General features: G+C 35.4%; 1 protein-coding gene across 4 annotated transcripts in view; it reads left to right on the top strand.

Annotated features, from left to right (window-relative positions):
• Positions 1-4,796: 4,796 nt before the first annotated feature.
• Positions 4,797-17,698, top strand: part of LOC116340013 (protein pangolin, isoforms A/H/I/S) — a 131,050-nt gene continuing 118,148 nt past the window's right edge. For 3 of the 4 annotated variants that reach the window (XM_031766142.1, XM_031766141.1, XM_031766137.1), the window contains exon 1: positions 4,797-4,939. The gene's annotated coding sequence lies outside the window, so the exon portion shown is untranslated. Of the gene's footprint in view, positions 4,940-5,137; positions 5,157-17,698 lie in introns of those variants that run through there. The other variant, XM_031766139.1, reaches the window with a different exon arrangement.

The raw sequence follows: 17,698 nt of genomic DNA, 5'->3' as shown, positions 1-17,698 counted from the left end.
TCTATGAATACCCGCTGTCAAGCTACTGAGATTTGCTCTTTTTTCTTTATTAAAAAATGAATGAATTTGATCACACATTAGCATATAGTTAAAAATTATCATTTTTATTTGACTGAATTTAATGAAAATATTTAAATTGATGATGACCGACAAACTTAACTGTTAAAATTTGCCACTTCGTTAAATTTTCGACGTAAATTTTCTTCGAAAAATAAAAATGTTGCGGAGAGATAATCTGAAGAAATTCCAAAATTGTGAAGTTTGCTATCTATTTCACGGTCATCCAGAGAGTTGAATCGTCAACAAATTGTGAACTTTGAGTATTTTTTATGAAAAACTAAAATTTCGATAAGAATTCGGAATGATTTACGAAAATATTTGAAAAGTAAATGGCTCTATTATTAAATTGGATAAATAACGAAAAAAGCGGTGTTTGTTTTAGCATGAAAATGTCGAATTTCGATGGTTTTTTCTAAAACATGTTTGTTATGCATACACTCCGAAACTAATGAGAATGTGCACGTTTTTCGTTGGAAATGTTTCAACATCGACATATAATATCCATGGATAAAACATACATGTATTTACATTGTATTTGCGTGCTTGCAAAAATTTTTGATATAATTTAGTTAAAGTTGTTTTCTTTTTTATATTTCTTTTACGCTGTATATAATTTATGATGCATGCATATGTGTAAAATATAATGGTGCCCACACCTTAATATGCTGTAATATGAACGAAATGGCAACGGCAGCAGCGACAACAACAACAGCAGCAGCAGCAGCAATGCAGCAACACCAATTCGGGGCTTGTGCACAAAAGAGTGTGAACGCGCGAGATGCTGCTAACAAGATCAAAACTACTTGTCATCGCTGCCATCATCACACACAATCATCACGAAATAATGTATATATTTTTTTTTGTGTGTTCATGAACGCGCACCTATTTCTTGTTCTTTCGATCCTTCTCTCGCTATATCTCCTCCATTTTCATTCTCTTTCTTGTGCGTTGCTTCGTTCGTTTCGACTCGAAAACCATGAAATTCTTACGCACTCACATAAACCAATATATATGTCGTATGCGCGCTAGGACTTGAAAATAAAAGCTGCAGATGCCTTGGCTACTGCAATTCCACTATGAAACTATGTGAGTATATTTGCATGCACTTGCATCACACATACACACACACTTGCACAAAAAACAATCGATTCACTCTTTTATGCTGCATACTTTGTGGATTCTGTATGTACACACGCGAAAATTTAAGTTAAAAATCGCTATAACAACGATGAAGACGACGAAGAAATTATCTTTTGTGTATTTTGTTGTGTTGTCGTCGTTGCTGTTCTGTGTGTGCTTCGTCGTCATTGTCGCTGCTGTTGCTGTTTTTTTTCCGCATATTTTGTGGCCACATCGAGCTCTTCTGCATGTCAGTCATTTTTCACGCATGAAATATATATAATATATTTCTCTCTTCATCTTTGCCATTCGTCTTGTGCCTGAATGCATTCACATACGTCATATAAGAATGAGTCTCTGTCTGTGTGTGTATACGAGATTTCAATGCTGATGATTAGAGTGCATCGAACGTCTTTAATGAATGAATTTAGAATTTGGTTTATGGTTTTGACGCATTTTCTCACTTGATAAAATATCTTTATAACTAGCACCTTCGGCTTCTCTTTTCTCTTCTATTCTATTTTTTTTTGTTAGAAGCTTAAACCATTAAATTACTTGATCATAAATCATTCCAAATAGAAATTAGATGCGTCTTAGTAAGAATTTTGAATTAATGTCCCGAATCACATGAAAGAGGCAATGACATCGAATAAACGCATTTTTTTCTTTCAATCTCAAAAGAATAGAGGAGAGAAATGTTACATCTTATCATTGAATTTCATGATGCGATGATGACCACTGCCGTGGTCCGGTAAATCACGCGCGCGGTCACTTTAAGATACCGAAATACATTCCAGCCATACCGATGACGACGACCACTAGCAGTGGTCCACTACAATGTTTGATGTGTACACGCAAATAAATGAGAGGTCTCTTGCTTGTCATAATATTTGCATGGTTCATATTTTATGTGTGAAGATCGATGCGTTTCTGTTTCTGTCGATTGATGGTCTGTCTGTCTATTTGTCTGTTTTCTGTTGTCGCTGTTGTTGTGGCTTTGTGCAATGTATCCGTGTGCCATTGTTCCAATCCTCCAAAACCATGTTCGCCATTTCAACGTAAAATATTCCACATGAATTCAAGGGAGAATCATATGCAAATACGAATGCGTTCCATGCATTGAATAAATTCATAGCTAACTGATGATGACTAAGAACAAGGAAGGGAACATAACTGAAGAAGATGAAAAAGAGAAAGAATTATATATTATATGAAATCAAAGCAAATAGATGTTTATGCGTATTTGCTTTTCTCTGGCAAATTTACACACGAACGTGAATTTGAAAAAAAAAAGACAGCACACAGCAAAGAAGACAGTGGTGGTGGTGGCGGCGACGATGACAACAGATACCGCAGCTCACACCAACTCATTCCGGCAATTGCAAATGCAGAGATCGAGAGAACGATAGAAAGGAAAATGAAAATATGTAGAAGAAATTAACTAAAATAGATTTTTTCAAAAAAGGCAGACAGGAAATAATCGTACTAAAGCCCTGACAAGATACTCATACTCATCTTCATGCGCTACATACACACACACACACACTCATAATACTTAGTAGGTATTAGATTTGAGCGAGGCATTAGGGAATGTGACTAGAGATAGAGATAGATAGAGACACAGAGTGGCACTTACCACCGAAACACACCGAATAATAACAAACACACAGTGGCATTACAATTATCATTCAGAAAAGGCAACAGTAGGAGAAATATAACAACTACAACAATCAAAACAACATACACATTTCGTTCGATTCAATTTCTAGATATTGTGTAATGTTTCGTCCGTTCAACGGGCAGAAAGTGCGACTGGCATGGATGTGCCCGAAAACCGAACAGAACAAAAAAAGAATTCACTCGAAAAAATGTTTCTTTTTTGTTTTTGTTTTCAACTTGAAAACTTGAACAATTTTTCTTCGGTCATACGAATGAAATGCATACACATACGGTCACACGACGAATGCAACACATAAGCTTTGCATATGTGTTTGGTGTGTATTGCACACCATGTACATGCATAAATGATAGAATAAGCAATGCACCAACTTAAACAACAACATAAACACCGATCGGTTCAGTTATAGTTCGCCTTGCATCTTCCACTCATCCTGCAGTTATTTTCTATCTTCCCAAATTGCTTCACATGCGCACACTACTCCATTTCACTAACACCAAGCGATACGATCAACTTGGCTCACAAGTTCACTGCTGTCGATGCCTGCTATTACCGTGTTGCCGTTGAACTGATGATGTTCTTGTCTGTGGCGCATTTGAACCTGTCTGTGCATTTGTGCATGTTTCGCCGAACGACAAAACGAACCAACGATAGACAGAAAGACGAAGAAAAAAGAGATAACATGAATCATTTCATTCGGTTCGACAATGTGATACAAACCCAGACACACATCTCCTATGCGTTGTTTGCTTCTTTTCTCTTTTTCACTCTCTGAATAACAAACCTATGTCGCTTTGAATCTACATACAACATATTTTGTATATATATATACATCAAATTCTCCTGTCCGACCCAATACAATGCGCTTACAGCCCATATAGCTCTCATTCGTTGGAAACGAAACGATGCACATATATTTATATCAGTATCGGCTTTACGATTCGGCTAACCAATACTATTGCCCAGATTTTTCCGCACACACATTCACCGAATACACAACATACATACCAGCTCCATTCACACATGTGTGCCAACTTTGCATTAGGTTGGATGGAAAATAATTCATTGTTTTGATATGTTTGGCATTGATAACATCAGAAAACATAGCACATGCTTTTATTTATCAACATAATGCAATTGGATTTTCTTAGATTTGATTAAATATTCAATGAACATGTCACAAAACGGGAGCTCTTTTTGGTACTCGCAAAACTATTTCTTCTACTTTCCTCTAAATGATCATGCAAAATCAATTGATGGTGAAATTTCGCTTTAAAAATCTATTCCAGTTGAATTTTTTTCAAACAAGTTTTTGTAAAATTACCGTTTTCATTCATAATTTTGTAAAAAAGCTTAAATTCAATGTGTTTCCCATCAAAAAAGAAAAAAAATCATTCGGCAAGCTCATCGCTTTCATATTCAATATAAGAAAAAAGAAAAGAAACGTACGCTCCTACCACATCGAAATACGCACGTTCGAACCAAACTGAAACCAAAACCAACTGATACTGTGTGCTATGTGAATCATACAATCGCAGCCATTCGTTCGTTTGTTTGCTCGCTCACTCGCTCACTCGCTTACATACACATACTCGCATACAATCACATACACATACATGGAGATGCGCGTGTGCCATAAATATGTGTGGAGGAAAAAAGAGAAATAAACGAAACGAAACATTGATGCATTGTTGTTGTATATGCGCCTGTTTTTTTATATTCGTATGTTCCGAATCGGTTTACTCTCATGTATGCGATGTTCTCTGCTCAACATGATTTTTAGTATTAAATGAACCTTCTTGAATATAACACAAAATCGTTTTTCGTGTGTCCGTTTTTAGTGTGTGATTTATTCGTTTATTTTTTTGAATGAATATCATTTGTTTGTACAATATAACATGAAATGAAAATAAAAACGTGAACAAGAACACCAACAACAATTCAAAAGGAAAAACAACACTCAAATTAAACAGTTGAAAAACATTTTTTTCGAAAAAAAGTAGCAAAAAAAAGAAAGAACAAAATAACATTAAAAAAAGTTCACTTGTGTGTCGTCGAACGTGTAATTTTTTCGTGTGATCGGTAAATTCAAATTTCAATTTTCTTCAACCAAACAAAAAATAATAACAATAAAAATCAAACGAAAAATTTATATCTATCCTTATAATAAATGTGGTGCATTGAGAAAGAGATCAACAAACAACCACAAACAATAATGATGATGTTGATTATTGTTTATGAAATTTAAATTTGTTGCGGTGCGTTTACTGTCGCATCGATAATATTGCGGTTTGCAAATGTATGTGATTGTCGCTATTTGATCAAGAGTTTTTTTGGTGCGTTATTCTTTTTCTTTCTTTACGTTCTATCTATCTTGTTGTCTATCGCACGATTAGTTTATTATTCATTCAAACACCTTTCTTAAATGAACCTGATGATTGTAGGTGGCCAACGCTCTTTTGAAAGTGTCACTTGCAATAGAACAAAAAACGTCTACATTTGTATTGATAAGATTTATCATGATTGATCAAGAGTCTAAGCTTTTTTTTGCTTCAAGCACCTAATGTGTATGAATGCGATCGTTTTTTTTTCGAACGAAACACCGATCTCGCTTATCAATGACCGTCGCTTATTATTTACATACATATTTTGTTGTGGTTTTTTCTTTTTAGTTCATTACATTTTTTCGTGAAGTTATCGAATAGACAGACATCGCACAGATTTTGCACAAAAGAATGCAACTTTTATAGACTACAAAAGAAAACCACACAATGAATGCCACGAAGAAATTGAATCTAAAATGAATTCAATGAAAACGGAGTGAATCAAAAATTACTCGAGACCCGAAATAAAAAGACACATTTATTGAAATCCTAAACGTTTGCCAACAACAAATAAAGTACTGTACACTATGATGAATAAAAATATGAACAAAATACTAAAAAAAGGCGATAAATGTTTGATGTGCGTAAACGCGATCGGTGTGTGAATGAATGAGCGGGAGAAAAAAGTTATTGTTATTATTTACTAATGTCATTTGGTGCCAATAATTTGTGTCCGACCGTGAGAAGGAACGAGAGAGAGAGACAGACATTTTGTGCATGTGTATGTGTGTTTAAGCCATTTGAGAAATCAATTATGACAACAAGTAATAATAAATAAGATAATATCAGACGATGTTTCAAAACAAAAATCAAAGCTCTGAATGAAACGAACGACAGAATGTGGTGTGGCGCTCCCCGAATGAATAAGTGCCGAATAAACAAATGCTTCTCTAATCGTAAATAATATGGGATTTGTTTATGCGTATGTAATATATCTGCAAAATGCGCAACCAAAACATTGCACCATTGCAAATATGCTCCAAACATAAAACCTTTGCGAAAAGAAAAAAAATATTCAAAGAAACATCACCGTCAACCTTTGTTTGCCTGTATCAATTTATTGCACTTTTTTTGCACAGAGATAATAAATGAACAGCATTACACATTAAATAAATCGATTTGATGTCAATTTCCACTTGCCCAGACGCGGATGACAAATTGAGTGTGAACCAGAGAGACGCAACACGATTGAGAAATGAGAGAGACAGAGAAAGAGAGAAAAATCAAGAGTTGTGAGGCCATTTGTGCTGATTAGCCGATTAGATATACTATTTTCGTGTGTACTCATTTGTCATCAATCACTCGGCCTAATTAAAATAATATATAGATTTTCCTTAATCGGTTGCGCTTTTTTATTGGACTTTCTTTTGTGGTGTGTTTTTGTGTTCTGTGTGTGTGATGTGTGTTTGCTTGATATTAACTTATTTATTATTTTCCTCTCTCTGCCTCTATTTCTCTTTCTCTTGCGTTCATTTGCGATAACCAGAATATTTTTTTTACATGACAAATCGATCGATCGCGCGGTATATGAACGTGTGTCTATAGTGCTTGGGTGACATTTAATTTTTGCTTGTTTTGCTCGGTTATTTTATTTTGTCATTCAACGGGAAAAACTGCAAAATAGAAAATCTTGTGCAATCAGACATATGAGTGAGCACGCAGGAGAAAGAAAGAAAGCAAAAAAGTTTGTGGTCGCCAAATGAATGCGATTAACGGTATGAAATTGTCGTTTGACTGTCGCACATTTTTATAATTTGTTTATTTTTTACTCGCGATTGCGTTCTTATTTTTGATGTTGATTAGAGTGAATGATTTTGCATCAACAAAAACATATCTATCGCATACAGATATTCGCCTATTTTATTCCGTCCAAACGAGAAAAAATGGCATAGAGACGGCGACGGCGAAAGAAAAATTCATTTCGAACAAAATCTGTTTCTTTTAATCTCTATACATCTAAGCGATTTATTTTTCATTTGTTTTGTTTTTTTTTCTTGTCATTGATCACACTCAATTAATGCATATATATGAAGTAAACGAGCGGGCGGGTAATCGAGCAAGCGCGCGCACACGACAATTTCACGATTTTGTTATCAGACGGGCGTGCGTTTTTGTCGCTTTTTTGTGTTATTGTCGCAATATAGACTATATATGCTCAGATTCCGATTTTGTTTCTCTTTTTTTAAGCAGTTACTTATTAAACAATGTTATTAAATGCGATTACGCTTGAAGTTTGCATCACATTCTTCGTGTGTGCGCTTTTTTTTTACTCTCACTCTATCTCGCTCACTTCGTTGCAGTTCGTCGTTTCTGTAGTGCACACATTCCGCTTTGAATTTTTTTTCGCTTGATTCTTGTAATGCTTTAAAGTAAAGAATTCAATCCATCGCAGCTGTTCGATTTGTAGTGTGCTCCAATTCGATATAACTCTTTTTACTTCGGTCAATCTCACTCTTTTCCATACGACTGTTGTCATTGCATGTTTACTGGTATGGTTGATGATTGTCTCTCGAACAGAAAAATAAATAGTAAGAAATTGTATGCGTTGAAATCTAATGCGCTTACAAATCAATCGGATAGGGCAAAAGATCGGCCTTTGGTCATATACCACACTTTACGCATTACGACATTGCAAACATAATTGTGCAATCAAATAACAATGGCTTGATTTGATATATATGAGTTTTGTACGTACACATTCAATGAAGAAAATAAAAAAACCAAAATACCAAATGAAACAGAATAAACGACACTTGAAACTGGGATTCTCAGATTTGTGTGTTGCTCACATAACGCGAATTCTTCGATTGCGTACACAGCAAATTGTGTTTGGTTTGATCGTTGATGGCAACAACGACGTCGACAAAACAACATAGTAAACACCGTATGTGTAATGTTGTCGGTATACGCAATATTCTAGACACATATGTGACGGAAAGAGATATAGAGAGAGGCTAGCAAGTATGGTGATCGATCGTCACTGTCGTTGTCGTCGACGAGATTCTATGTATAATTTTCACATACGAATTTATGCACTCAATACTATTTATATGCCGTTCAAGTGATGATTAACAACAACAACAACGGCAACAACAATGCTCACACTGTACCGAAAAAAAAGTTAAAGGATTTATGATTTTGTGTGTTGTGTCGAACATTGGCATGAGCATAATGAGAGATAGAGAGTTAGAGAGAGAGAGATTGCGCGCAAAAACACTACACGATTATGGAACACAGTCGCGCATCCATGTAGTTCCTCGGACTCACGGGTATTTTGTTGTTATTTATCGATATCTCTCAGTTGCTCTCTTGTGTCGTGCAGCGCACAAATCTCATTTTCACTATCTCACCGATTTTCACCAGAGTCACTGCGAGAGAGAGAAAATATACGCCGTATATATTTGATTGTGTATATCAACAGAGAGATAGAGAACGAGCAAATCTCTCTCTCTCTCTCTTTCTCTTTTTCTCGGTATGTTTGCCGATTATATTAATGTACATGATAAAATATGTATGCTCTCGCAAGTTCCGATGTGTATGCTTTATATAATTTAACAAATTGTGCGTGTGCCTCTCATCTTTCGTTGTGAATATCTATTATTCCGTTTATCATATAAACATGCGCATTCACACACGTACATAAACACCTCAGTTGTTGTGTGTTGCGTTTACGTTTCGTTGTTGTTGCTTTTTGTTTCACTGCTGGTTTTCGTTATTATTATTCGCATTTGGATTCAATGAATTTGTATGCTACATTATTTATTTTCAGATGAAGCAATTTTTCGTGCGTCTTGAAATGCGCGAATTTTTTTTTGTGTTTCGTTGCCCTGCCATCATTCGCTCTATCTCGCTTATTTTTTCGGATCTCATTCTGGCCATGTTCCGTTCTTTTGCTTGGTGCACTTTTTTTTCTCATGAGTGCGCACATTCGTCTTTCTTTCTTTCAATTATGCACTTCGTATAAATACATTTTGATGCATTTTCATGACTCTTTGCTATTAACGCATTGTGCATGCTAACAAACTAACATTTGCCCACTTCTAACAAACATCCTTTATTCATCATTCGCATCTCATTTACACACACTCGCATCGTTTTTGGATTATATGTGTATGTTTTTTCTCCGTAATTCGCCTCATATTTGTTGATTTTTTTTTCTCTTCCATTCGTTTTGTTGCAACGAGAGAGAGATCGTTTTTCACATGTTTCGTCGTTTCTCATTTTTGTTATGTTTCGAAATATTTTATTTCGATTGCCTTTGGACGGGACAAGATGTTGTTAATTTGTATCGCCGGTTTTTAGGGTGTCACGAGCCAAATGCACTTCTCTTTATTTTTTATGTATAACTCCAGTCAAGTGCATTCAAAGCGGCTGATCATTTGTCCACTTTAGTTATTTACTTTTTTGATAATTTTGCAATCATCCCAATGCAAAGGTGACTTTTTAGAGAAGACGAAAGAAAATAAAATCTAATGTTCTTGTTAACTACAATGGATTTTTCTTTCGATTTCGATGTTTGTCAACTGATAATGCCGTGCTGAACATTTGAAACGATCAATGTGCTACTGGAGTTCGCATATTATTGAGAATAGTCAGTTAGTTGTTGGCGGAGAATTATCTTTTGAAAAATCTTGTTGCACGGAGAGTTTGTTTATTTGCTTTTTGCGTTTTATTTACAAAAGCGGTACATATGAGAAAAAAAAGAGACTCGCGATCGTACAAAGGCTCTCTTATATGCTTGTTCCGTTTTCAAAACTATCTGAGGATGTGCTGATGAGTGCGCCCGAGCAAACATTTATTTAAGAATATGAATGGAAAAAAGGAGAATTATCGTTCGAAACCGAAAAAAAATATACAACAACCATGTTTCTGTAAGTGTAGAATTTAATGTTCAATTCGGTGTGCTTGAGCATACACACACATAAAATGCTAACAATCAATGTTCAAATTCAGAAATTTTCTCGTCTGTTTTTAATTTGGTGTACACAATTTTCATTTGGGAATGAACGATTTTGATCTTTTCTGGTGTTTCCCTTAATTTCAAACCAAAAATATGTTGGTCAATCTGTTTCTAATGAAGCCGTTTCGCTTCTAACTTAAGATGAAACACACACACACATAAAACAAACAAACACAAATCTAAAATCGAGTGCATTCGGTCTTGATTCTAGCCAAGAATCTGTGTAGCTAGTGATAGTTGAATAGATCAGAGAAAATCACTTGATTGAGAAAAAAATTGAGAACGAAACGAATTTTGTTGAGAAATAGACATTGAAAATGTAACTGAAATTTGTAAACAACATCGAACGTTGCAAAGAAGGAAAAAAAACGAGGAAAACGACAGTGGAACTCACATGTATTTTTCGTAAATATTTTTTTTATCGTCAAGCATTCCATTCATGCACGCGAATATATAAATGATTCACGATTCGATCAAGGGAGGTGAGAAAGAGAGCGAGAAATTGCGTATGTAAAAATTTTCCAACTTTAAAGATTATCATCTGTTTGGTTTGTTGAGTGTGTGCCCAAATAAAGAATCCAACAACAACGAACTTTGCTGTGTTCTATCTTTTTTCCTTTTTCTTCTCCTTATTATTTTTTTTTTGTTTTCAATTTTATTCGTTTTTTTTCTCTCTTCTCTTCAACTTAACGATTCGCTTCTTTTTTTTCCCTTCAATTCGTATAAAAAAAGATTTATTTCATTCTGTTGTTTCTGGCGTTGTTGTTGTTGGAAATTTCTTCATAATATTTTCCAAGAAAACGAAAAACAAGGCAAGCATACATATACAGATTTTTAAACCTAAGAACGAAAAAGAAGTAGAATAAGAAATATACACATATATAAAGAGTACTCGAGCATGCTGCACAAACAGCAATTCATGCATCCAACTGAAGTTTAAACTGGAGAAGAAAAAGAAGAAGCAGAAGAATGAAGAAGGCAGAGAATGAGAGAGCCAGAAAGAGAAAAAGAAAAAAAGCACAATTCTTATGAACAGAAAAATAAAGAGGCAAAGACTTGAACTGTTGGCGTTGCTGCTGCTGCTGCTGCTGCTGCTGTTGCTAGTCAGTCGCGTTGCCTTCGTCTCCTCTCGATAGTGCGACAATAAAAGCGAACGAAAGGAAAACGAAACAAGAATCTCAACATTTTTTTAAAGAAAGAAAACATGTAGCAACGCGCATTTGGCTTTACTATATCGAGAATATGTTGGCATATATGTGTATGTGTGTAAAAATGACTAAATCGAATGTAAGGAAGAATAGAACAACAGAAAACTAGAAAATGACTCTAAAAACCGACTATAGTTTGTGCATGTGCACCATGCAATCGGGCCATATATACATTGAGGCAAACACACGCACACAAACATCAACATTGTAAACACGATACCGATTCGGTATCGGGACTTAGAAATTCGAGAGCATAGCAAAGAGTGGCTACTGGTTAAAATGAATATCATAAATTGAAAACAAATGATTTCCAATCAATTGCAGAAATGTTTCGTCTTTCATCTTTAAACGAAATATGTATAGAAATTTGTTCTAGTTTTAAACACTTGACACACAATATACGGAGATTGAAATGAGAGAGAAAAATAGAGTAGATTTTTACTGTATTTTTGGTTGGTGAACACACGCCGAAAACAATCTCAAATATATACACACATGTCGACAACATCGTTGCCGTCGAAACGCAACGTCGCACTTTTCACATTTCTCACCAATACACATACGCAAAAAAATTTATCATTCGCTTGTTATGACTTTTCCGGCTTGAACTGTGTTGGCCTCGTGCATTTTTTTTCCATATCATTTGTAATGATGAAATTTTTGCACGGCAAATGTATAAAAGTAGTAAAACATTCCCGAACGAAAGTGAAAATCAGTATCGGCATTGTGTAGTGCATTCTATGGCACACGCACGCAAAAACAATTATAAACAAATTGACAATTTGTCAAAGGCGCCATACAACACATAAAAAATCAGCACACAGCCTCCTTTTCTCGCGTAGTCAAATCATTAAAAACAAAACTGATCATATTCCATTGGTTTCGCTCATCATCATTCCAATACGTACGCACATAAAACACAAGCTGCTTTCATTTTCGCTGAAATAATAATCAGACGCTATATGCATGGATGGGTGCGTGTGTGTCTTATTCTCTCGGAAAGTAGGCGGGAAAAATGCCGAATTTCGCAGAGCAATTTTTCATATAGTTTTTATTTGATTTTTATGAATTTGAGAATTGTTTCTCGCTCTTGTTGTGTGCATGATTTTCGGGTATATGAAATGCGGATAGGATTAACTGCTTTTTGTTGTTTTACATCATTGTTTTTTTTACATTTGCAATAATCACACATTATGTGATATCTAATCAGAACTAATGAGTGAATGAGGTGGAATATAACGCAAACCGATGGCAACGAAATGAAATATGCGAGATAAATAAACACACGAAAGAAATAAAATAGGCGAAAAATAGGTACGTAATCGCACAAACTGTGCACAGCGCGTTGTAATAATGTCATTTTGTGCCTTGAGATTGTTGTGTATACCAATCACCAATCGTAATATCCAGACAATAATATATATATATATATATATCGATAGTCAATATCTCGTTTAATTTTAAAAAAAGTAGTAACATTGTTATGGAATGAAAGAAAAAAACACACACCCGAGAACTAAATTACACATTCTTGATATCTGTGCAAACAGCTTGAATGTGCTTTCGCACTGACTGTGAAGTATACAATCGATCGCGTAAAATTCAGACACACACATACATGTCTGCGTATATAATAAAAGCGTAAGCTCTCAAGTTGAAGAACAGAATGAACAAAAAAAAACAGCAACACACGAGCGAAAGAAGACATATCGCAGCCATGCCAAACCTTGTTTATCGTATTTATTTATTGCTTTTTTTATTAAATATCTGATATGGTTGGGTGTTCGTAGTTGTCCCATCATGTCATGCGCTGTCGAATAATTTGGATTACACACAGTGCCTATTGTCGAAAAAAAATAATAATATTTTTTTGTAGAATGTGCGCAATCGCTTGCGCTTGAACGGTCTCACAACCATTCTCGATTGCATCCAATGCATGCACTCGAATAACCTGAAGTCGAAGAATGAAGCCAACTTGTGTTGAACTGAATTGTATGTGATTATGAGAATTATTTATTAGGCTCGTAGTGTTTGCTGCTATCTCTCTCTTCTCTCTCTGTGTGTTAAATTTACCTTTCGTGCATACCTCAGTTTCAAACTCCGAAAAATTGCACGTGAATTTGCACTTATCCTTATTGCTGTTAATGGTTTTTCTGATGTGATGTGGTGTTGTTGTTTCTTATACGCTGACTGCACCGAATTTTCCGTCATTTTAGCATATTTGTACCTATGAGAAGAAGAGTGCGTACATCGAAACATGTCGAACTGTGATTGCCTGACTGGATCTGTCATATAACATGCGCGAAATATATATACACATACACACGTCGAACGCATCACTTAGACTGACTGATTTTCATTTTCAAATTATTAAACCGTACACACACACGCTCTTATTATAAACAGTGTTTGTTGTTCGAGCAGCAAACTGAGCGCAAAGACTTTAGACTTGCAATAGAATAGCCAAGAGAATTAAAGACACATAGAGGGCTAAAGAGAAAGAAAGCGAAAAGGCGAAACAGTCAAGCGAGCACAATAATAAAAATTGCATGTATAATATGTTTCCAAATCATTTTTCGACGTTTCTTTTTATGGATGCATTTTAAGATACACATGAATTTGTATTTTATGGCACTTGGGCCTTTGCATACACATGTGTAGCAACACTACAAACGAATGGAAACCATGAAAATGAACAAAAATATATTTATACGAGAGTTAACTCCAACAACAACAACAACAACAAAAACAACTTTGAATAAGAATAAAACAGAAGAATAAAAGAAATAAAATGAGAAGCCTTCTTGTTGATTGTTGTGTGCGCGATTCAATTTTCGAGGCGTTTTCACCCGTTTTCGAAAATTAATCGTTTCGTGAACTGGTTGAAAACTAATGAAAGTTTTGGGCTCTTCTCTCGCAAACAAATAAAACATGTGAACCTTTTTTTCTTTCTTTCTCTCGACGAATTGAAAAACACGCATATTTGTATATATTTATATAAATATATAAATACGACACAAAAGATCCATTCCTGAGAGAATGATGACGGTAATGATCATGGTGATGATAATGACGACTACTCGAAGAATCATCGTGCCCAATGAGAAACAGAGACAGAATAAACAGAATCAATAAAAATGCATGCAAAGTATATAGTGCGGAGAAATGGCAATAAAAATGTTGTGCCCGCTTCCAGCATTCGATTGACATTGAAGCAAATGGCAAATACTGAATAAATGCACACATTTTGAAATTCCGAAACACGCGCATTCACGACAAGCAAACGAATGAGGAGAAGAGAGAAAAAAAAATTACAACACGGCAATGATGATAAAGAGTAATAACCGAAACACTGATGCCCGAAAACATACGTATTTAATGCAGGCAAATGCTGCAGATTTTAACACTTATGATATTCCCGTTTACTGCACACACACGAAAAAGAGAGAAGCAAAAAAAAACATAACGCTGTGGTGAGCACAAATGCGCCAACCTAAGCATATAATGATTGCGAAATGTACTCAATTTTTACATTTGCTTTAATTTAAATGTGTGTTGCTGCTGCTGCTTAACAAATGCTCTTGAAAATGGGGAGTGAGAGTGAGAGAAACGATGGCTGCTTTTGTCATCACTACTGACATCGTGCACGCATCTACCGGCACAAAACTGTCTGACAGCAGATTCTGGCCTCAGAAGTCTCGTGTATGCGCTGGCTGAACTGCATTGTTTGTTCGCTCATTTTCATTTCGTTTCGTTTTGTTGTTCTTCATTTTAGATATTTCTTATGCATTTCATTCTCTTTCTCTCTTTCACTTCCATTTATTTTGAATTTGCTTTCCTTTTCGCGCCGACGAAGACGCTGAGGATCACGCGCATGCATTTTAATCATTTATTTGCAGAGGTGGGAAGGAACGGTGATGAGCATCTGGTGATTTTCAGTTCGTTTTATTGTTGTTGTGCTGGAGGCCCTTAATTAAGCGGTGTAAACTACTTTAACTCGCCATCAAGAGACTCTATCATTCTATAATCCATGTTATGAGCATTTGTTATCATTGTTGCATTTTCATTGCGTGTCGAAAAGAGTTATAGTCAACAGGATTTTTGGGACGCTGCTGATTTGACTCACGCATATATATACTTTTTTTCTTCCTGTCCTCGTTCATTCTCTTTATTTGTGGTTGAAAAATAACAAGCGACGACTTTGTTTGAACCAAAGCGTATGGCTGTGTGTTTGTTTTTTTTCCCTTGTGCATTTCTGTTTATATTCTGTCCATAAACTTCAACGACATAATTTTATGTTATTATACAATTTTGTTCCTTTTTTGTTCCTTCGTCGTGTGTTCGCATTGTCGTTGTCATCATCAACGTCATCATCGTCATTTCCTTGAGACGTATCCTCGTTTTCTCTGTCATTTGAAGTTTCTTTCTGCCCATTTGTTTAGTTATATTTACATTTTGTGTTATCACTTGCAAAAGCCTTTCCTTCGTTTCTGGCCCTTTTTTTCCCTTTTGTGCCTTAAAATGATGTATGTTTTTCTTTATCAATATTATTTTTTAACTGAATAAACTACCAAAAACGGGCATCCTTTCTATTTTTATTTTCTCTCCATCAAATTCGGCTGTTGTTTTGTTTCTTTCATTTTGCTATGTTATTTTGTTCGTAAATCGAAGCAATCATATCGCGTTCTGAATCGAGCCTAAACGATAAAAAAAAACGTATACATATTTTGACAGATAATGAAGTATGCATTTTGTGTTAAGATCGAGTTTGTGTTTATCGAGTATGCTTGGTGTTTTCATCACCTTGTTATGGTTTTCGATATGAAGGAAATGCAAACCACAATGTTCACGCATACATTCTTCAATGGGGTTTTCAATCAAAAGCATTCGATGTTGAAATTGCGCGCATGATAATTAATTTTCATTTGTAAATTTGAACCTCGTTCACTTCGAAACCAAAAAAAAAGTAAAGTATAAGTCAACAATGACCAGAAAGAGAGAGAGAGAGAGAGAGAGAGAGAGAGAGAGAGAGAGAGAGAGATGGAGAGGGAGCAAGAAAAAGGCTCGACGTAAAGGCAACTGGTCAGGATCTGCGAGCATCATTTTCGTGCATAAAGTTTGTAAGCAAGGCACATTATTTCTTGCATTCGACTTGACTTTGTTCGTCGACCAGCATCATCATCATCGTCGTCGTCTTTGCTTCTAGCTAGATTCCGGGCTCGTTCGTTGTGTTTGTTAGTTTTGTTAAATTTTTCTCCGTCATTTTGTTATTATTGGTTGTTGTGTTTTATTTTTTAGCTTTTTGTGCATTTCATTCGACCTCTCTCTTGTCTCTGCCTATTGTGTACTTTTCGTCTTTAAAATGCGTTCCAAAAATTTTATTTTCTTTTTAACATGCCTTTAAATGTGTGTGCGTGTACAACACTGTACACTAAGTGCATGGTGTGTCCAGTGCTTTTTCAAATATATATGGTTATATGTATGTGCTGAGTGTGTGGAGTTTACAATGGCCTTTTTTTCGTTTTCTTTTCGTCGATCACTGTTGACGAAGAATATTGTTGTTGCTGTTGTTGATCCGTTTGTTTTTTTTTTTTTGCTCCATGCTCCATGGTCTCCGTCTTGTGCACAGGCTTTTCTCTGTCTTCTTCACGATCGGCTCATCTCTCTCGCGTCTCTTCTGCGAGCACCGTATATGTGTGTTAAATGCTTTTGTTTGTTTTAGTTATCCAATTTTCTTCGAGCGCATCTCGCATTTTTACTGTGCACTATATTGTGCTGTCGTTTTTCCCATTTTTATTTCTTTGTTTTGTATGAGTGTGTTGTTTTTTTTTTTTGTTGTCTTTGGTTTAATTTATCGATTCTTTGCTTTGTCTGTAAATGGATAAAAGCCATTGTTCGTGAATACGTATTCTTTTTCTCTATTCGGTTTCATGTGGTTTTTTTGTGTGTCTTTTTTTCTCTTGTTTGCAGCGTCATGATCAGGCATGCGCAAGAGCAACCGCAAGCGGCTAGAAAAGGACATTTTGCCATTTACTTTCAGCGCTCGCCATTTGATTCGAGCGAATGAGAAAAACAACAACAAAAAAATAAATCAATAACAATTAATGCAGATAACATTGTTTCAACTTTATTTGAAACAGAAACAGACGCGACAAGACGTAGACTGTACGTAAATATGTTGAACAGTTACGATGCTATTTCATCACAACCGCACTCGTAACGCGTTCGATGGAGAAGTAGATGCTAATGAGCGCCTGAAATGGGATGCATGATCAACTGTTTTAATAGG

This window comes from Contarinia nasturtii, unplaced genomic scaffold (genome assembly GCF_009176525.2).
Source record: "Contarinia nasturtii isolate CC-2019 unplaced genomic scaffold, AAFC_CNas_1.1 Cnas_scaffold_630, whole genome shotgun sequence".
Classification (NCBI taxonomy): Eukaryota; Metazoa; Arthropoda; class Insecta; order Diptera; family Cecidomyiidae; genus Contarinia; species Contarinia nasturtii.
This window is presented reverse-complemented; position numbering and strand designations above follow the sequence as displayed.